The sequence below is a fragment of the Pteropus medius genome, unplaced genomic scaffold (assembly GCF_902729225.1).
Source record: "Pteropus medius unplaced genomic scaffold, Ma_sr-lr_union100, whole genome shotgun sequence".
NCBI lineage: Eukaryota > Metazoa > Chordata > Mammalia > Chiroptera > Pteropodidae > Pteropus > Pteropus medius.
This window is the reverse complement of record NW_024349799.1, coordinates 2,712,504-2,733,180: the sequence shown is the minus strand read 5'-3', so window position 1 is coordinate 2,733,180 and position 20,677 is coordinate 2,712,504. Positions and strand designations below refer to the sequence as shown.

The following is a 20,677-nucleotide window of genomic DNA, read 5'->3' as shown; positions in this document are numbered from 1 at the left end:
ATCCTTCAGCACAATGCCTCACAGCCATAAAAAAGCAAACACAAGTCAGCAAAGCCTTTCCAGAGGTGATGAATAGAAACAGAACAAAGTACTCTTGCCTAGATAAATGCAACATTGGTGCATTGCCTCTGCAGTGCTGGCCACAGACCTCCTTCTGCAAAGAGCATTCAGCCATGGGGAAGAGGAAGAGAATGCAACAAGAACGAGAGTAAAAATTCTGGCAGGTGGATCTTCAGGTAATTTACACAAACCAAATTAATGTAATTGGCAAGCGGATACCTAGAGTACTTAGAGAGAAACCCACCAAGGCCAGAAGAAGCCGAAGGGAGCCAGAACAAGAGACTGCTCTAGGCTTTCTGAATACAGGAAAAAGGAAGAAGGAGATTGACATTGCAATCCAGACAAAGATTGGTGAAGAGTCAACAGTTATGGAGGACAGATCTCCGCCTAGCCGATGAAAGCCTCAGATAAAATCCCAACCGCACCACACAATTTATTAAAAGTTGTTTCTTTCCCACTAACCAACCAGCTTCCACTAATCTCAAGCATTCTTTTTGACTTATTTCATTAACATTTCCTTCTTTTTTTGGAGTGGTCAGAGCCCCAGGGAAATCTCTCTCTCCTCCTCCGCACCCCCACCCCCAACCAGTGGGGCATTGAATGAGAGCCAGAGTGTTGTCTGTGTAAAGAGAAATTGCAAAACCACAAATTGCAGAAAATAGTTACTGCCAAAAATCGAAAGGAACACACAATATCACCATGCCTCTTAAAAAGCAATTGCGCATTTTACAGGCCTCTGGATAATTCAGGTTTGTTTGGCAACTTTCTCACCCATACCACCCAGAAGACAATTCTCTTCCACCAGAGGCAGTGGTCCTAAAAAAAAAAATGTGCGGTTGAAAAGAAATGAAATATGTGGGTTCAATCTTTCCAGGGGCCCGATTTGGCCCAATATAGCCCTATGTTCTTCTCTTGTATAGTATTGATTTTAAGGCCCAAAGTTTGCACTCAAAGTCCCAGGGACTCTCCCTAAAACAGAGCAAGCCTCCAATAATCTAATAATTCCTTAAACACACAAAATCTTTCTGAAACGTTATCGTCTGTGATTATCGCAACCCTTTGATGGAACAGGAAAAATGTTTTCCTTTTGCCTCCTGCCTCCCTCAATAAAGATATTTAGAAACGGAGAGGTTAACTAACATTCTCAAAATCATACCATTTCTGAGGGAGTGTTGTGGGGCTCACAAATGAGCCTTCTGATTTTGAGTCCTGAGTTCTTTTCCATCACCCGCTCTCTTTCTCCACAGGGGCATATCTATGTCTTCCTGACTTGGCTAAGGCTGTCCTCCATCAGTGGTGCTGCGATTTTACGTGGCCCATACACATTTCCAGGTCTTTTACTTGGAAAAGCCTCCTGCCATTCACTGCTGATCAAGGCCTGTCTGAATGGAGCGCTGATTAGGTTGTTTTCCATTTGCACTGGTTGTATAATGCAATCATCGTTAGGACATAATGTCAGCTCTAGAGGGGCTGATCTAGTTTGGCTGCCAAAATGAACCCAAGTCACAATTGCCTGGTGATTTTAATGTGTTTCCATAACTTCATGGGTCAGACCAACTTTCTACCAGTTGCTCAGAGATGATATGAACAGGTGTGTAGACCCATTTTGTCTGGATGGTGTAAAATCCTAGTGCAAACTTTCTTCTCAGAATATTTACTAATAAAATAGATCCCCAACCACTTTGTATGTCCTGGAGGAAAAAAATGTGAAAATAAAGCGATCACAAATTCACCCCTCAAAGGTGAAATAGCTGGCCTCCCCTGTGGGCACCCCCTCCCTGCCACCACATCTGGTAGGTACAAGGTGCTTCAACTGAATTTTGACAAAGAGATCTTGAGGTAATTGTCATGTATGCGTTTATAGTTGCATATATGCATATCATGATTTTACATGTCGCCTTAAACTGCTCTTCATCAAATTTTCATCAGGAACGAATACCAACTGTCTTTTAGTGTTTAAAATTAAATCATTAAAAAGCAGTGGTAAACCTAAATAAGCAGAAACAGTGTGATAATGAGCTACCAAATATGAATATACATGAAAGTAAACACAGGCAGTTTCTCCCAAATGGTTTCTATGTTCAAAAGAAAAAATGCAGTCAAAAGTTAACATTTGTACAAATAAAACGCTCGTGATAATACTGCTCATAAAATCTAACATGACTTTATTGGTAAAAGCTGCTTAAAATATTCATAACATGCAGGTGTCTTGATAATGCAATAAAGACCAAAGCAATATAATACAGAGGTTGACATTTAAAAATATTCCAGTGAATGTGTAATAATTTGACATAAAATCTGAGTGGTTTTAAGGGTGACTATTTCTTGTGCTAAATGTTTGAATATTTGCTGTATAGCACTGGGATCAATTTTTCTAGAGAGAAACAAAAAACATCATCCAGGGAAATCAGTAAAAAGTTTTTCTGAGTTGTTCTTGCAGTTCAGCTGAACATATAGTTTTTTTCTCAGGGACTGAATGTTTCTCAAAAGAGAATTTATTAGAACATGTATAATATGTGTAATTCCAGCGAGACCTTTAGGTTCTCCTGGGTCCAACAGTGTTCAGCGAAATGCTTCAGTGACGGCTGAGATGCATTCTCCATTGCGAACTGTGTATGAGTCGGGAGCTGAGAGTTGATGTACATTCCCTGGCTTACCTGGCTCATCCTTCTACTGTACAGTCGTCATCTCTCGCTTATCTGTAGTGACAAGCAACTCACTACCTTTTAAACTGCTTTTGAGTAACTAGAATCTTTATATTGAATCTAAATTTATCCCAGGTTTTTTGAATTTGAGTATTATCGGTTTTTCCAAAGACATATGGAACTTCATATTTTTTTGAATAAAATCGTTATAAACTTCATTTTATTAAAAAGAAAAAAAAATCATTCTCATCCTAATTCCTGATCATTCCCAATCATTTAGGCAAAACTCTAAAATACTCAGAACTCCCAGGACAGACCTGATATAATTTTATTTAGTCTTTAGAACAGAGGGAGTTTATAATTTGGGTATGGACCCTAGGAGTGCCAAGAGTAAAGAAACAATACACGGGAGATTCATTCTAGAAAGAACTCTGATTTACAGAGCGGCCTCAATGCAGTACACACAGGCAGGAATTATTAAGATAACTACCACGCTGTTAACGTGAAACAGTCTGAGACCGTGAGGAATGACTGGGCAAAGAGATATAAATTAGTCCGCCCTGGAGAGAACCTTAATATTCAAATGTTTGGTATCATATGGTTATAATGTCTAAAAGAATACTGCCTACTTTTTTCCTCTGAACTTTTTTTTCTGGCCTTTTAGATGCAATATAAGTCGTAGCCGCAATCAAGTTCAGTCTGCTTCCCAGACGGCTTATAAAATGCTCCACAAAGCTATACAAATCAATCGTGTGAAATGTTAGTTCAAATTGTGGCTGTATTCATTGAGCCAGACTTTCAAAGTGTAACAACGTGAGATGGGAATCTTAAAGATTAGGACATTTTAGAAATTATAGCTGAAAAGTAGATACTATTTCAAGGAGGAAATGTACTTACATTTTGCTGCAAGTGAAACGCCTGTCTTTAAAGAGTAGCCTCTGAAACAAAGAGAGAAAAAGAAAGTGTGTTAAAAAAAAAATGTATAGTAACCAATTCAAAATGAAAAAGGCATTGAATTGCCTTTGAAGGTACAGCCACTGACTGAAAAAAATGAGGTCTAGAGATGAAAACATTTATTGGGAAACTTCTTGGAGATACAAGGAGATTTAGCCCAGAAAGAAAACATGTAAGTTCACTGCCATATCTCATTTCATGCTGAACTTCCTGCCCCTGAATATCCTAGAATTTCAAGATCAGTCGATGCTCATTTTGTCTCCCAGTCTGATCCTGGTGAGAGGAAATAAGAGGAGTCTAGTGCCCAGTTTAATGGCTTAAATTCATCATTCTCTTGCTTCTGGTTTACACTGACTTTGCATCTTGTTCTCTTAGGCTCAGTTCTGACGCATTGTTCTATTAAATGAAACTCCTAAAAATTATAATTTTCTCAATTCATGCTTATTGTGATAAGTGGACAAGTTTCTTTTCCAAGAAATAAAGAGCTTTTCTGGGGAGTAGTGGGGGTGGGGAGAGGACTAAAAATGATGCCAGTTTTCTCTTTATTCAACACGGCAGTGAAAGGAGAGAAACGATTAGACTGTGTCTGTGTTTAAAAGGAGTTTGCCAATTGTGCAGGCAATTATTCAGTGTGGCAGCCCACCAGACAATTCAGCTTGCTTCCAAGTCCATTTCTATCAGAAGCAGAGGTTATATCCGAAGGGGTACTTTTCAGGGTAGTAGATTTAACTGAGGCTGTCAGGAAAGTCCCCATGATTGATGTGAACTATCTGCATTCTGAGATTCAGATGGTTCCAGGTCATCTCCAAGACGGAACACTCAAGTCATGGTGTCCTCAGACCTATGGACAGATCTTGCCAGGCCATCCACGTGCATGTGGATAAATCAGGTCAGTCACTTCAGTGAATAATATTTTTCCAAGTTCTGCCATTTGGCAAATTGCTAGAAATAATGATAGTAGCTATTTCAAAGAATTGTTGTAAGGGTTAAATAAGATAATCCATGTAAAATAGTGGCATAAGGCTGGCTCATAGTGGGGACTTGATAAATGCTTCTTGGTTTTGTTACTGCTATTTTTATGATTATTATCAGAAGGCCAATTTGGAAACCAAGTAAGAAATGATAAGTCCATGAAATTGGAGCTAGGAAGATAGTGGCGGAGAGATATCTCCATAAGATATCTCTGTTCTTGGCAGTCAAAACCATAACGTTTTCCCAAAATTCTCTCCCAGGCTGCCTTCCTCCAATCTTCACTCTTCTTACTGCTGAGTATAACTGAGATCAACATCCCACATTGGAAAATCCCTAAACATTTTAGCAAGCCACTTTGTTGCTCGTTTACTATCTACAGAGATGGCGGCGGGTGGGGCTCCTAGCTTTACAAACTGCTAAATTATTGAACTGCTGGGCCCAGGAAAAAAAGAGACAATTCTTCTTTCAGACTGCTTTACACAAGTTCTTTACTCAATACATTTTTGTCGAGCTGACTTTTTTAGATGGATCCTATGATGTGACTCAATGTGATGTTACATGCGTCACTGGCTGAAAGAAATTAGGGACATTGCTCTGACCACCCACCGCCTGACATACTTTTATTTTCCTTCAGCTTTCACCCCTCCAGACAAACATGTGAACTGAAAGTTCCTCTGAAATTGTGTCCCCTTCATCTTCTTTGAGGAAGTTGTTGCTAAAAAACAAATTTAGAGTACTCCCACCTCCCAAGAAAAGTTTTTATTACTGCCTCAGATAACAGATTCTTCCTTAGCCATGAAAGTATTATGTATTACAAAGGAAACTTTCTGTTACTTCATAGTTTCACTAGACAAGAGCTCTTCATTTAGGCAACAGTTTCATAGCAATATCATTGATGAATTTGAAAACTATTTAGAGCTATCCTTGAGATTATACGATGTAGCTACCTAATGCAGTGGGCACCAATCCTTTTTCTTGGGGTACAAAATTAATACAACCATCAAGACCAATGCGGAGGTGAAGTTTGACAGGCCACAAAGGAATATAAAAACTCACCTTTGTTTTTCTAAGCTTATTCCCACATTAGAAAAAAAAAAAACCTCAATTCTTAGAGGAGAGACAGTCCTTAAAATTATTAATTAATTCATTTGCTAAATGTTTATCAAGTGCCTGATATGTGCAAGACACTGTGCAAGGCCATGATAATACATTCTCTGCCCTCAGGATAATATCTGTCTGCTTGGAGAGACAACTAGATAATTTTGAGGGAACATGTGATGGTGCAATGCAAAATTATAAGGTGGTCAGGGAGGAGGGAAGGTGGTCTTTGATGATCCACTCTAGAAATAGAAATCAGGGAAGTAAAACTGGGGAAGTGCTGGGATGATATCTGAAGAAAAATTCATATTTAATAATAACAGCTAACACAGATGAGTGCTTAATGCATCAGGAACTGTCCTATGTGCTTTTCTATACACTGATTCATTTATTATCATAACAACCCTAGAGAGGCACTATTCTTACCCTAGGGTCTGAGTTAAGAAGGCACATGCGGAGTGTGGACCACGCCAGGCAAAGGGACATCATTGAGGGCCTTAGGCAGGAGAAACTGGCTTCTTCACACAATTTGCCTTATTTTGCACACACTTCAGCACAGTCCATTCTTCAGCCACATAGGAGACTTTGAGGGATCACGGATGGGGCTCTTCTGATATCAGTCCTGGATAATGTTAGTGAGGGAAGCCTATTTCCTCTGCTCCTACCATGGGGAGATGCAAGGTACATCTTGCTTCTCTGCCCTGTACCTAGAACCTCTGGGCTACCCTCAGAAGATGTGCAAGGTCAGCATCCTCGGGTCATGGTAGCACCTGTGCCTAATTCAGTAGCCAGATCTCAGTGGACTAGACCTTGTCCAGAGTCCCTGGATACCTTCTTTGGTCTCTTTGTTAGGAATCTGGTCTCCTATGCTCTGATGGTCTGTCAGCTGATGGTCTTGGAGCAACTGATCTCTGGGCCAAAGTGTTCAACCGAGGGAGTCTCCGCACCACTCATCTATTTCATCTCCTCCCCCTGGTCCTTATGGCTGATCCTGTCTGGTTATGATCTGTAACCTACAATTGATGTTCATTAAAAAATAGACCTTTTAGTAATTTTAAATGTTCTATATGGCCGTTAGGTATATCTGGTTTATGTTGTTTGCTAGTTAAAATTTTTACAATATGTAAAAAATGGCATCAGTGCAAGTATAACTGTTTGAATAATGTAAGACATGGAGGCAAATTTCCTTTATACTTATTCCTCTCTATAATACACAATAAGCTAGTTCCTACAAGTCTAAGATGATAAATTTTGAGATAAAGTGGCTGCCACTTTCTTATTCTGAATATTGAACAGATTCTATTTTACGTTAATTTTATTTGCTCGTCGCTATGGTAAGAATACGTATTCTCTAGTCCACATATTCCCAGTAGCACTGGGAACCAACAGTCTTTTAAATTCCCTGGGAATTAATTTAAGAATGAACTGATGCAGGTTTTATATAAGGTAGAATATGCCAATTATCAGAGAGTAATAATATGCTGTGAATGGTGGATGTCCTCTTCACTTTGATCAGATAGATATTCTTTAAAACCTCAGACTGTGTGCTGCAGCCACAGAAATCTGAAGCCGGGAGTCCAAGGGCCTCTGCCCAGGGCTTCCACTCTGAAGACAGAAGTAATGCTATCAGAGTGCCAGGAGATCAAGTCTTAGTTCTTCCACTGACCTTCGGTGTGACCTCTAGCCAGTTATTTAACCTTGTGTTTTTAATGCTTATGAAAGCACACATATACATATATAATTTTCATGTACCTCAATGTCTTTGTCTATAAAATGCACATAAAAGCAGCACTTGTACCTCTCCTAAGATTGCTGTGCTTATTGGAAGTATGATGCATATAAAGCTCTTGGCAGAGACCCCACCCATTTTAAGTGCTTTACAAACGATAGTTATGGTTGTCTTTATTGAGTACGAACTGAAAAATTGCTGACCAAGAACTGTACTTCCCATTTGAATCAAAATATTCTGCATTAGTTCTTTAAATGGTTACAAAACATGCCATCTCCAACTTCTTTTGCCTCTGACTTTAGGTCTTGATTTTACCGGAAGGGGGCTTTTTAAAAAAAAGTCATTGTAGATTGGTTTTTCATGATTACTAATAATTTTGCTCACAGTAGTTTTTAAATTTTGTTTTGCCCCTAGGGTTTAAGAATTTTATGAACATTTCCAATTGCTTTTCTTATGGTATTGGAATTCCACTGTTTTTTTTTTCTCTTAGTTTTGATTCTGTGCTTTTTTTCTTGCCATGTTTACTTATAAATATTTGTGTTTTAATTTCTTTCTAGCTTTTAAACAGTTAAAATATTTTCATTAAATAAACAGAAAATTTGGAAAATCCAAAAGAGCACTAAAACGAAGTAAAAGAGTTCACAGGCTCACCGATTTATTCTGAAGCATAAAAAGGGGTGAACATCTTGCCCAATACCCTAGCTCCATTTTCTAGGGGTAATTACTATCAACAGTGTGTTATGGTATCATTCTGAATGTTTTTTATGCTTATGAAAACACACATACATAAACATTTATACATCTACATATACTTATATATTGTTAAACTTTTTTCAGCAAAAACAAGGTCATGCTATATAATTTTCCATTATATGCTTTTATTCTCTTAATATTTTTGTGGACGTATATTCCGAATCAGTATATCCTCATCTTTTTAAGTGACTAAATATAAATCCATTTATGGAGATGCCTTGTTTATACAACCAATCTCATATTGATGAACATTTAAGTTGCTTGTGATTTTTTGCTATGACGATGAGCTTGCAATGAAAAAGCATTTCGAACGTTTGTTTTTAGACTCATGCTCTTATATTGTAAGGTAGTTCTTAGAATTAGGAGCACTTTATAATAGGGTATACGCAGCTTAATATTAGATACAGAGTCTAAATCACTCTTCAGGAAGGTTGAACCTATTCACCCTCTACCAACGACAGGACTCATCCTCCATATGTGTCTTTTGCTTTGCACTCATAATTCTATCTCTTTGAGGTTTTCCTCTTCATGTGATAATTCTTCCATCTGAGCTTCAAAATACTTAATTCAGTTTTCAGCAATGTTTTTGAGTTCCAAGAACTTTTTCTTTTTCTCCTCTGATTGTTCCTTTGTAATAACTTTTCTAGTCTCCCTAGGAATTTACATAATTTTTTTAGAGTTCTTTTTCTTTCTTCCTTTACGAATACCTCACGAAGGGCCACCTGTTCTGATTATGTCATTTTTTTCCTCTTCCAAACTGCTGAGTCACCTTTAAGGTTTTGTGCATTTTTTCTCTCCACTGTTCCCTGTCTGCACACATCCAGATTTCCTGACCCATAATAGAGGAGGGGTCCTCAGCTCATCTGCAAATAGGTTGTTGGGGACTCCTAAGTAATAGTTGGTCTGCAAGCGGCGAGAGGGAAAAATCCTTTTCCTGGTGAATGGGCTGGTAGGCGAGGGCTCTTTGACTGAGAGTTATGGGAGAGGCCTCCAAGTTCTCAGGCTCCTCCTGGCAAAGGAAGAGTATAAGAGTTCTCTTGAAGTTATATACAATTGGCGTATTCTTTACTTATGGTCTTCTCAAAAACAAAACACTAAGCAACAGCAACCAATCCAAAAATGACTCCCAAAACAACAAAGAAATTTTTATGCTGCAGCCCAGGTGACATGCCAGACCGCACAGAGAGTCTCAAGTATCAAGGATAAGAACATTAAGAATGCACATAGGCATGGCACCCTCAGGAATCGTGTCAATAACATTATGAGCTGTATTGTCTTGCAAATGGGAATATTTTGGCAAAATAATTTTATTGTACACATTATTCAAATATGCTTATTATCAATAATGATAATGTAGATGGCCTTTTTTGGGCCAATATGTATTTACTTATCAAATCTATATCAGATATTTAAAATATGTTCTAGGTGTTAGACATATAACACTGGCAAAAAAGTGGTGATTATTTTATCACTAAGGTGTTTGCAGTGTGTCTATTGCATGAGATACTTATTCCAGAGAGGGGTAACATCCCAAGTTATGTGAATGCTTCTTGCCAAACATTTTGAGGGACAGGCTTGTAGATAAATGGTCTAGAGGATCACCTAGAGAAGTAACATCAGAACTGAGGTTCCAAGATGAATAGATGCGAGCTAGAAGAGGTTGGAAAAGGCATTCTTGGCAGAACAGCATGTGCAAAGGCACCAAGACGGGGCATAACTCAGGTAATGCTAAGTAACTCAAAATAGCTAGACCCAAGAATTCCGCATGAAAAAGTGGCCAGACATGTGGAGAGAGATAAGCAAGAGTCAGTCAGATCATTCCATCCAGGTAGAGTTGAATTTTATTCTGAAAGCTAAGAAGGGTGTTTAAAGGTTTCTAAAACAGGGGAGAGGTGTGAATGGATTTTTGTCCAAAACATCACCCTGGTAGCAGTTTAGCTGTGGATTGCCGGGAGGTTAGCTTGGAAAAGAAGTGAGTAGTTAGGAGGAGTTATTGACTTGATCCAGATATTGGTGTCAAAGGACTGAACTAAAGGAGAAAGGTAGGTAGGTAGAGAGAGAAAGGAAGAAAAAGGGAGAGAGGGAGAAGGATTAGGGGATTTCTGGAGGACTGGGTGGGTGACATAAGTCATTTAGAGAGATGTGAAATACGGAGGAGAGAAAAGGTTTGGGTTGAACCTAATGAGAAGGGATGAAAGCCTGAGCTGAAACTGTAGCCAACATTGAGACATGTTGAATTTGAAGAGCTGTTGGAAGGTGTAACTTAAGATTCTAACAAGTACATTTGTTAGAGATGATGGTCGTGCTAGGAGCCTAGAGGTCATGTAATCATTCCTCAGGAAACACTAATCTTATCTAGAAGTTCTACACCCAAAATACCCTCAACTGACAAAGATGAGTATGAATTAATTTTAAACAAACATAACATAGTGAAAAAAAAATATTATTTAAAACCCAAACTGACTGGCTTCTTCTGCTTTCTGCAGGGGGATGAACTTATTTATATCAGTGGGAAAGTACATCTCCATGTCGGGGCTTCTCAGTCGTGGCACTATTTACATTGGGGGTGGGATAACTCTTTCTTGTATGGACCGTCCTGTGCATTCTAGGATGTTTAGCAGCGTCCCTGGCCTCTACACACTCGATGACAGTATTACCCACCCCCCTAACACTCAGTTGTGACAACCAAAACGTCTCCAAACATTGCCATTGTCCCAAGATGCACTATTGCGCTCTCTGCCCGCCCGTTAGTCCCCTGTCGAGAGTCTCTGCTCTGTGCTTTCTCTTTGACAGAATGTGGTGGAATTTGGAAGAACTCTATTAATTCCTTTGTGCCACTACAGGGTGAAACCCAGAGGAGATGGCCTTTTGTTTAGTAGAATATATTAATGAGTATTTGCAAATGCAGAGTTAGCCTGGACCTTGAATAGATGGTGTGGGAGAAATTCTGCTATAGAAGAAAGTGAGAGGAAGTGAATTCCCAGAGTAAAGTGAAGGGAGCTTGTTGAACAGCAGGGAGGCCGACCTCTTACAGAAAGGAGAGCAGTGAGAAATTCCTGATGGCCGAGGAGGGAGGGCCTTTGATTACAGGAATGCTTAATATGCAATCCTAAACTATTTACGGGTCTGCAGCCTAAGACTCCTCCATTGTCCTAAAGTCCTAAGGGAGGACCTCAAGCCAGTTGCGGCTGTGAGAATGTTATCTCCCAAGAATTTGCAGAGATTTTTCAGTGTGGAGCTTAAAGCTTTTAGGCTTTGTCGCTATCCCCACCATTGTCACCTTCTACTCTTTCTTCATGTTTTCTCTTTTCTTCCTTTTCTTTCACATCTACAGTAAAAACTTTCATTTTTTGAGGTTAATTCCTTTGATGGGAATTACCAGGAAGTTCAATTTCCCTGTGGTTCGCCGAATTTCTGAAGCGGCATGAGGCCAGCGATGCCCTTTGGGCTGGACTGGGCAGACCACATGGGATCGTCTCACCTGATGCCTCTCTTTGTGGGTTGACAAACTGAGGTCCAGACGACCACAATGCTTTGTTTTAGGAACAGAGTTAGATCTTTTGGCTTTTAGTTCTGTGCTTTTTTAGCAGAGCACACTGTTTAAGAAATCACCTCTCTCTGATTAGCTGGCACTAGTATCTAGAAAGGTCTCTGATTTCTGAGTTTCCATCTTCGAGGAAATAACCCTGCTAGAATAAAACAAAACAAAACAAAACAAAAACAAGAAAATAACAACAATCTCCCCCCCAAACAATAAAAACTACTTAGCTAAGGCTTTCCTCCAAGGATGTCTCAAAGCTCCACTTATACTCAAATCTTGCCTCTATGACATTATTAAAACACTATCTGGCTCAGAATATTTTCTACTTTAAAACACATCTTTTCAAATTTCTATCTCTGTCAGCTGACAATAGAGACTCATAAAACCCTTTCATGTCTCATAGGCTACTGTCCAAACCTTATAATTAAATCATAAATTTCTAAGGATTAATTATTCAAATGTCAAAGAGATGTTTCTGGCAAGGAACAAAGAATCTTTCAAAACTGCTGTAGATAATATAAAAGCCGATCAATGGCTAGTGTTTACATATCTAGCTATCGATTTTAATGAAACATTTCCTTTGAAGTCACTTATAAAAAATTATGAAGTTTGTATACATAAAATCTGAAAATCAAACTGAAGTTCTGTCCCACAAAAGGTGACCTCAATTGATGTCACTGTAACACTTCCAAAGGAGAGCAATGGCTCAAATTCTTTATAAATCAGAGCATGAACTCAGGCAAATTCTTATTCGTCATTTTATCTTCGGCAGTGTCTAGCAGAACACATAGTAGCTTTTCGATAGGCAGTAGTTAAATGGATAAACCTCCAGGCTTCCCCAGCAACAATATTCTGTTCACCCAGCAGCCTCCCACACCCAGACTGCCTCCATCACCCATACCTGTGTCCAGGACCAGCTACATAATTTGCGAGGCTCAATGCAAAAATGAAAAGGCAGGGCCTCTTGTTCTAAAATGATCGAGAACTCCAAGACGGTGACCACGGAGCAGTAAACTGAGCACAGCGTCCTGTGTGATGTCAGGGATGTGCCCATGGAACTGGCCCTGTCTGTGCCTATATAGCTCTCTCGACTTCTGATTCCTTCACGCATGCTAACCACGCCTTCTGTGCCAAGTGAAAATCCACACTTGAGCTGCCCTTAGCCCCTTTTTTCTATCTCAGTCTGACCCCTTCTTCTTGGGTCCATGCCCTACCATCTTCCTTGTCTTTGTCTCTTTCACTGTGATTTCTGGACCCCTGTTCTAAAGTGAGAGAACTCACCTCTGTCTTCGCCTTCTCAGTTTACCTCCTCACCTGAATGGAAACTAGGTCTTCCCACCTGCACTGACCTCTACAGTAGAAGCCACTATTTCTTCTGCTTCCAAAGTATACCTGCAAAAAGAGGCAGGATCCAAACTGCCCTTGATCCCTAGCGGCCCCTTCAGACCATTCGTGATGTGGCTCTTGCCCACATACTTGCTCGCACTCCGCTTTCCACATCCTACCCTCTATCATCCACTGCTCTCCCTGGCTCTCTTCTACTTCCCTCTGACTGCAGCCTGCAGCTCCCAGCTTTCCTCTTCACTTCCACCTTCTTGGTAATTGTAGTGTCCGTACTGATGACCCACCTGGCTCTCTGGCCTTGCAGTTCAGTGACTGCCATAAGGCGGCTGGTCTTTGCTTCCGTTCACTCCAGTCACTGACATACTTCAAATTGCATATTACCTGGAATTGCTCCACTTATGAGATGTATTTTCTAATCATTGGACAGCTTAGAAAACATGAAAAGCAAAACAAACAACAAGAAAACAAATCAACCAATCAACCAACCACCCAACCAGCCAGCCAGCCAGCCAGCCAAAATCCACAGTTCTATCACTCAAAGACATCACCGTTAGAATTTTAACTATTCCTTCCCCAGTCTTTTTTCTATGCCTATGTGATGAGTCCTATCCACAAAAATAAAGGGTCTGAGCTTGGAAGCTAAGCAGGGTCTGGCCTGGACAGTACTTAGATGGGAGACCACCTTGGAATACCAGGTGCTGCAGGCATTTAATAAAAATAAATAAATAAATCTATTTAATAAAATTATTTAATAAAAATAAATAAATAAATCTATCAGATTACGGATATTTGCCAGGGAGTGCTATTTAAGCAGAAAGCTGAAAGCTGGGATGGGGCAGCTCATTGAAGGGGAATGGGAAGATCATCGCAGGCAGAAGGCACGGCTTGTACAAAGGTCTTGAGGTAAGGAAGAGCATGTCTTGTTTGAGGACCTAAAAGAAAGCCATCAAGTAAGAACAGGGTGAGATGAACTTTCTGGGTTCAAATCCTACATTATTTACTTCAGCCTCAATTTCCTCTTCTGTAAACTGGAGATCACATTAGCCTTCTCCTAGGATTTCTGGAAAGATTAACTGTGTTCCCATATGAAAAGCACTTAAAATAGCACCTGGCCCATAGTCAAGCTTTCTTAAAACAGGAGAAAGGTGTAGACAGTCTAAATAGTCAATGTGGAGGAGAAACATCTCTTCTATCTCCCTGTGTTCTCCTGGAAGAGGAGGCATCTACACTCACACCCATGAAGGACGGATATTGGAGTGAGCACGTCTGGCTTCTCCTCTTTGCAGGAAGAGCTTGACTTCCTAGTCTGCAGGAAGGTAGAAATCCACTGAGTCATGTCTCCATAGCGGGGAAGTTTCCTTGTTTCAGGCCACTGCTCTTGTACACACAGAGTTCTGGGTCCTTATATAAATGCTGCAAGTCAGCTGTGTGCTCTCTCAGGTCCAGCTGTGACTGGACAGGTGAGTCATGTGAGCTGGACACCAGGCTCCAGTCTCTTCGATTCAGAAGAAGGTAGTGGGAAGCCCTGACTTGGCTTCTCCAGTGAGGTTTCCCAGTTGCCTTGTGTTTTGAATTTATTGGATAACTCCCCAGCTATCAATCAAGTTGAGATTATGATACCTATTTAGTGAAGAAGAGGAGTAAAGGGTTAGAATCCTGACCCTCAACAAATTAGTGCACTATCTAGAAACCTTAAGGTTAAATAGAAACATTTTGAGAGCAAAGAACTCAGATGTGGGAGCTTAGATCTTGGTACAGCTATTGTCATTGGCTTTAGCATGAATGGGCAGTGCCAGCCTTTGTTTCTGACTTGCTTCGGTGATGTCAGCTTGCAGGAAATGCGCTGCTAAGGTAGATGTTTGATAATTTGAGCTTTAAGTAGAAAAAAAAAATTCCAGCTAGATTCCATCCAGAGTAGAGTGAATGAGAGTGAGTGGTTTTGGCCATCAGATTTAATGCTATGCACTGGGAACACTAGTTTAACTGATCCAACATGGGATCCTTTTACCTTGTTTGGAATTGCACAGGCCCAAAGGGGTGCTGTGGAAGGACTAGATTTCTGGTTCCTATAGCTTACCCCCAGGCTGTTGGAGCTTCCTGCCAATAGTTTCAAATTGGCTTTTTTCATAAAGCTTATTTCTTAAATAAGATATGATTTCTTAAATCTATATCTAATTATGAGATGCATGTAAAGAATCCTGACCCAGACAACAGTTAGAGAGTTCATTATGTCCTGGCATTTGGCTAGGAAGTATATTTAAAGGGCTGTTTTCTTGAACCATCTGTTTCTGAGATAGATTTGCTTAGAGAGTTAAGGATGGAATTGGTTGAAAACATAGGCTTTGATCTTCCATTTAGAATGAGAGCTCTTAGAAATGAAAGAAAAATGAAGGACGATGCTATGATTAAGTGCAAAGAAAGGAGTTATTTCTTTAGGAGGAGTGCTGAGATTTAAGATGGTAGGTTGGATAGATATGAACCTAAAGTGTTTTAAATGCTCTTAAAGTTGGTGTTTGAAAAGGGGCATGAGTGAGGCTTAAAAAAATCCAACGAAAATTGAAGAAATAAAACAAAGGAGACTAATGCCCCATAAAATGCCTAGATGTGGGGGACTATTAGGAAGCTGCTGAATGAAGGGATGGGAGAGCCGTACTGGATGGCTACATGACATTTGGATAAGACGATGAGGGATAACTAGGAAGATGAGGTGGACTCCTTCAGAGATTGTCACTAGTGCCAAAAAACATAGTTAATGCAGCAATGAAGCAGGTTCAGGGGATTGCCATGAAGAACAGTATGTGTTAGTCCTTGAACAGACAGTTCAGGGAGAATGACCTAACCGGCCTTAGGTGAACTGCACCCCAACCCGTAGGGGAACATTTGCAGTGTCTGGAGAGATTTGGGGATTGTCATGATTTGGGGAGAGGAAACTACAGGCTGCTAAACATCCTACAAGGCACAGGACAGTCCCACAACAAAGAATTATTTAGTCTGAAATGTTAACGGTGCTGAGACTGAGAAACTGCCTTAAGGAAAAACAGGCTGGGCTACAACATTTGAGTCCAGATGGAGTCGGACGTGGGGCTGATGGGTAGAATTATCCACCTGGGAGAACTAGACATGGACAAGATTTGTTTGAACTATGGATATTTTGGCAGTTTCTGAAATTGCTGACTTCACATCTCTTATTAAGGAGGTTCTCAAAGGACCAAACCTAGAATAATAACATGAAGAAAATAAATGAATGGGGCTGAAAGCAATGAGAAAGAGAAAGGAGGGAAGGCGCTGTGACCTGACCAAGGGTATTAGCACTCACATATTAAAAAGGTAGAGAGCCAGGTTAGAACACATATTATACTTTTAAAAAGATCTGAGTTTGCTTGAAAAGAGTGGTGAATGAAAGGCAAAGGAAACACTAGAGGCATTTGCTACTGCAATAGGATGCAAGTGGCACAGATGAATGTTCATGCTACCAATGAAGTAGCATAATTTGCTCAAGGTCTGGGGATTTAAAAAACCAAGGAAAGGCAAGTCTGGGGGAAAGAACACATGATCAAAGATGTACTTCCCACCTGAGCATGGAAGCTGCAGTTCTATCATCAAGAGCTGTAGTGGGAGGATCAGTTGAGATCAAGTACCCACTGAGATAAATACGCAAGCAAAGGAGTTCTATCAGAGTTTGTGATATAATAGATCTGTGTGGACCTTGAAAATCTGCATTTCTAACAAGCTCCCAGAAGCTGCACTGGTGCTGCATATTTAGAGAACCACTGGTCTACAGAATTCCAGTGTAGGAAGCAAAGACAGTAGCCGCTGCCTCCTGGGATCCTACGACAGATGGAGAAATACAATAAGTAGAGCAAGACAGTGAGACTCTGGGGAAAGCATAAGCATGAATCTTGCTTAGATAGGTGCCTCTCCCTCTTTAACAACCTGCTCCTAGCAGAAGAGAAAGCTGCCATTGTAAAGAGCCCATCCAGGATTCAGCACTGGGGAGAGGGGCAAATGTCAGGTTCAAACCTAGAATGGAAAAGAAAAGGATTAAAATATGCAGCCTAGAACCAAGCCACAAGGAGACCCGGAGATGAGGACCACCACTGAAATTTCTTAATTTTGCCACTACAGGAGTGTCTCAAATGCCATCTCTGAGAGAGGAAACAGGATGCACGGGCAGATTCCCTTCTTCCTCCTTGCTCTGAAGGTATCGGAAGCCCAGGGTTGCAGTGACTCCCTCACATCTCTTGGCACAAAATTTCTACACTCAATTGTTTATGCTCCCAGGTCATGGATTCCAGACAGGCATTCTTACAAAGTTGACACCAAGAATATTTTATTTTTCCTCCAAATTTTTCTGTCAATTCTTCCCAGATAACATTTCTCATTCTGCTATGACCCATGGCTGATAACCACAATGCGGGCCGGGTACTTTGCATTCCATTTGCCTCTTTATGTTCTCTGTGCATATTTTCTATTAGGAGGGATTGAGTAGTCAGACTGAAGCACCAAACTCCATCCTATACTTCTCAAGTCCAGCAAGATACGGTTCAACTAAACAATGATACATCTACCTACAAAGGGACTATCATGTAACCATTAAAATATCTTTTTGAGTTGTAACTACATGAAAGAATTGCTTATGGTATAATGGTAAGTATAAATAAAACAACGAAATTGAATACATAGTGTCACAATTTCATGAAACATAATAGCAAATAAAATACTACTCACAGATAAAACTATAGAAAAAAATGCCTCCAAATTTTTATTGGGGCTATTTTTAAGTAGTGAGAATTTTCTTCAAAGTTTTTCATTAACCTGAATGTCATATACAACAGAAATAATAAACTTTATTAATTTTAAGTATTTTAATGTGTTATCATTAGAAAGTCATGGGGACTCTTATTTCTTGAAAACAGGAAAAAGAAGATAGGTAAACAAATTTTGAAATGGCAGTGGTGTGGGTGGAGATGTGCTTCGAGGTGGATGAGAAACTTGTGACTGGAGAGAGGATTTATGATGAAGAGAGGGTTACTCCTCCGACAGCACAGGTGTTATTAACTAAGAGACTCAGAGATGTCTTGATATTTCAGGACTCGCATAGATTTGACGTACAGTAATAAAAAAGATGTGAAGCAAAGCTGGGCTGATACTGCTAACTAACTGCAGAAGTGTGAAAGAAAGTCTTAACATTGTAGGTAAAATGAAAATCTTCAAAGTTGGGAATTCCTTTAATGAACACCACATGGGAAAATAAGACAAATTGGCTATGGAAAAAAAAAAAATCAGAAATCTCCCTTTGAAAGGATGACTCTAGTATCAATTTCCATTAACAATGAGGAATATAAACACATTGTCAAAAATATATAATGTCGAATGAATTAAAAAATATTTTAGCTTTCTTTCAATTGATTAGAATAAGTTTTAAGTTGTAATTTAAGCATCAAGAAGAATGATGTAATGGTTTACGAGCAGCTTTGCAGTGAGAAGTGATAAAAATTGCAAACAGATGACATGTAAATAAATATTTGCATCGACTGGTATAAATATCGTAAAGTGCCGACAATTCCCAATTAACTTGTTTTAATTGGTTCATATAGAAACTAATTTTTCACAATTGTACTTGGCCAATTAACACTTCAGAAGCTCAGCTGAGGCCTTTCATCTTAAGAGTGCTTTTGGGGACAAGTCTCCTGGGTAGTCACCCCTTTGCACCTTGGAGAAATAAACTCTTTATTCAGCCACGAAAATAAAGTAGTTTGTGAGAGCCTCCTTCTGTAGCCAAAGACATCTCAGTCCAGGAGAATGGAGCCAGAAAAGGTGTAATATTAAATTGTCACAACAAGTGGTGCTGGGAGAGTGGGCAGAGACGAGAGAAAGGGACAAAGCTCACAGAGTGTGGGATATCGGCTTTGAGGTGTCTACGTTATGACAGTGGTTTCCAATCGGTTATGTATCATCATAAACAGTGCCTGGTTTTCTGAGAGGGTCAGCTTGTGTACCATTTCGGGGAAAAAGAGAGGCAGAGTCTGAAAGCTCAAGAATTTCTTGCTCTTCTCCCTCCTCATTCACTTCTCACTACCACATTTCTTTGATAGTTACATTCTTTTATTTATTTTAAAAAATAGATATCCCTGGCTCGATTGTGCCTATCTCATATTCTAAACCAATATCCAACTTTTATTGTGCCCCACAGTACTCGCTCATGCTCTTTGCCAAATACTTCTCACTCTCCACCTTCTAAGCACATGGACGATTGCCTTCCTGGCTCCTTTGTAGATGAATAAGGTCATATGACTAGTTCTAGTTTCAGCAGTTTTATCCCTGCGAAAACAATTCCCTCTATTAAATTCTCTGTGTTAAAAATTCTAGAGCAGTTTTTCCTTGCTCCTGGGCCAGTATGGATAAAACATTAAGTCATAACTATCAGCGATGTATAGAGAATTAGATACTCTGGCTAGCTAAAGTTTTGTTTTTCACAAGTAACTTTAGATTAACCAAAGCACTCATTAATTCTTAACACTTGTGGCAAATTTTTGTAAAATGTGTAAATATATTTTCATAGCTTAGTAATTTAATCAACAAATATTTATTAAAGGTATGTTATATGTCTGGCACTGCTTTGGACATACACATTTCATGGAGTTTACAGTTTGGCAAGGAAGGCAGACAGTGACTGAATAATCACACACAGAGACGTGTATTTGCAATGGTGATGAGAGACGAGGAGGAGGGTGTGGAGCTCTATGACAGCATAAGATAAGAGGTCTCCTGGGAGCTGAGGAAGCAGAGATCTGAAGGATGAGCAGCTGTCGACTAGGGAAAGAGGAAAGGGAGAGTTTCTAGGTAGAAGAACAGCATGTATAAAGGCCTGATGGTGGGAAGAAGGATGTGAGTCTGAGGAACAGAGAAAGTACTGGTATGTAGGATGTTATAGTTTTCATTGAGGATTGTTTACTAAGAGCAATGGGACGTCATTGAAGGCATTTAGGCGGGAAGGTTGCGATGTGTGTGACATGACCAGGTGTACATTTAGGAAGGGTTACTCTTGAGGAGGCAAAGAAATTGCATTGTGGGAGCCCCATGGTGTATGCAGAGGTAGACCCATTAGGAGGTGGCTACAGCAGTCCATCCCATATGTTGGGGCTACGATGGAGAGAAGCAAGAAGTAGTACAGCACATACAACAGAAGCTAATCTCTTTCGTAATGCTTCATAATCTTCTGATTCCAGATTACCACTATGACTAGCTTCATAAGATGAGACTGTAGCTATAGATGATTGGGATGGCTTCCGATTAGTAGTTTTCCTCCTTTCCATCCAAGAAAAATGTGGAAATCAAGCTTTAATTACTTGTAATGTTACTTTCTATATAGTGTGCACCTATACATTCTCAGGTAATCTATACCTGGACACTATACTGAAGTAACGTGTACATATAATGTTAAAGCAGGAGGGAACATTGGCCTTGGAGTCTGTCTAGCCCAATGGTGTTCAGTGTTTTACAGAGTTTCATAAGTGGCCACTCAGATGGGCAAAGAGAAAATGAACTGACAGATGCTGGAACTGCTCTGCCTTCAACCAC

General features: G+C 39.9%; 1 protein-coding gene across 1 annotated transcript in view; it reads right to left on the bottom strand.

The window, feature by feature from the left end:
* The window catches only part of ANKFN1 (ankyrin repeat and fibronectin type III domain containing 1), a 318,100-nt gene that overhangs the window by 223,492 nt on the left and 73,931 nt on the right, over positions 1-20,677 (bottom strand). Inside the window, exon 2 of the mRNA XM_039885708.1 lies at positions 3,603-3,643. The gene's annotated coding sequence lies outside the window, so the exon portion shown is untranslated. The remainder of the gene's footprint in view (positions 1-3,602; positions 3,644-20,677) is intronic.